Source organism: Chrysochloris asiatica, unplaced genomic scaffold (genome assembly GCF_000296735.1).
Source record: "Chrysochloris asiatica unplaced genomic scaffold, ChrAsi1.0 scaffold00059, whole genome shotgun sequence".
Taxonomy (NCBI): Eukaryota; Metazoa; Chordata; class Mammalia; order Afrosoricida; family Chrysochloridae; genus Chrysochloris; species Chrysochloris asiatica.
The window spans coordinates 9,503,298-9,505,183 of NW_006408577.1; positions in this window are offsets into that span (position 1 = coordinate 9,503,298).

Below are 1,886 nucleotides of genomic sequence, written 5' to 3' on the forward strand. Positions count from 1 at the left end.
GAGTCGGCAATGACTCTACAGCACTTTACATCCTAGGGTTTCTGAGAAGCAGCTGGTAGGTTTGAACAGCTAAGGTTGTGGTTCACAGTCCAGTGCTGATCCTACAGTGCCACACCAGGAGTCCAGAAACAAACTTAGGGACTCTTAATACAAGGCATAACTGCACTATTAAACATAACTGAAAATACACAAAGAGCAGAAGACAAACTAGATGACTGAGACTTCCTAAAAATTAGACACTTATGTGCAGCAAAAGAGTTCAACAAACTAGTAAAATGAGAGCCCAAAAACTAGGGGGAGAGCGGTGGAAGTTGGCAATGACATATCAGACAAGGGACTAATATCTAAAATGTAGAGAAAATTTCAACACCTTAACAAGGAAAAGACAACTAATCCAATTAAAAAATGGAGAGGGGACCTCAGCTTCACCAAAGAAGCTATTCAGGCAACCAACAAACATAGGAAGAAATGGTCATGATCATTAGTCATTGTTGTTGTTTGTTGTTAAGTACCACAGAGATGGTTCCAACTCATAATGCCCTATATAGGATTTCCAACGAGTGACTGGTGGGTTTGAACCACCAACTTTGTGGTTGGCAGTTGAGTGCTTATCCTAAAATGCCACACCAGGGCTCCACTATCCCTTGCTGTTGTTGTTAAGTGCCATCAAGTCAGTTCTGACCCATAGCGACCCTGTATTAGGTTTCTGAGGAGCGGCTGGTGAGCTTGAACCACCAACCTTGCAGTTCAAATGGCTTTGCAGTCTGGCGCATTAACCCACAGGACGACAGCAGGACTCAAGATACAAATCAAATCAACAATGAGCTATCATAACTTGCATTAGTAGCAAGTTTTAAAAAGTAGAAAATAACAAATGGTGGTGAAAGTATGGAGACACTAGGACCCTCCTGCCATGCTGGTGGGACTGTAAAATGGTAGAACCACTGTGGAAAATTGTATGGTGCTTTCTCAAAAAGTTAGAAATAAAAATATCATTTGACCCAACAATCCCCTACTTGGTATATATTCTAGAGAAATTAAGGGCAATGATGCAAATAGATAGTTGCACACTCATGGTCAACACAGCACTATTCACAATAGTAAGACAATGGAAATAACCTGTATACCCATCAATGGAAGAGTGAATAAACTAACTTCAATACATATACTCAAGGGAATACTATGCAACATTAAAGAATAACAACAAATCTAAGAAACACCTTTATACATGGATGAACCTTGAGATCATTCTGAAATAAGTCAGTCACATAAGGACAAAATTAAACTACTAATGTAAAAAGTTTTAAAAAATGTTTTTTTATGCTGAAAAAGCCATTCTTTGATGGTTTTAGCGGTAGAAGGGGAAAGAGAATAGTTCACTGGAATTTTTAATAGAAAATAAAATAAAAATTTAAAAACTTATCTATATGAGACCAAATGGTCAACATTTATTCTAAAGCAAAAATAAGAAGGGAGGTGTTGGGGGTGGGGAAGGACAGAGAGGTAGGAAAGCTACAATAATGGAAATGGAGCAACTAGAATGGAAATTATGAGAAGGTTGACACAATGTGGAAAATGTAATCAACATCACTGAACAGTATGCATAAAAGTTGCTAAATAGGAATCTAGATTCCTGTGTAAATTTACAAATGTGAGAATAGACAAAATACACTCCATACATTCAAATATGTCTGAATGTAATGGAAAAGACGATCACTAGCATCAAATAAAAACTGTACAGAATAGAGACTGCTTGGCCAGATGTAAATTTAGAAAGACTTTAGTAAAATGTAGAATAAACGATACTGGAGAGAAATGACTATTATCTTTATATGAAAAGTATGCTCAAGCCCATAATACTACCACAGTGGAAAAGATTCCTAATA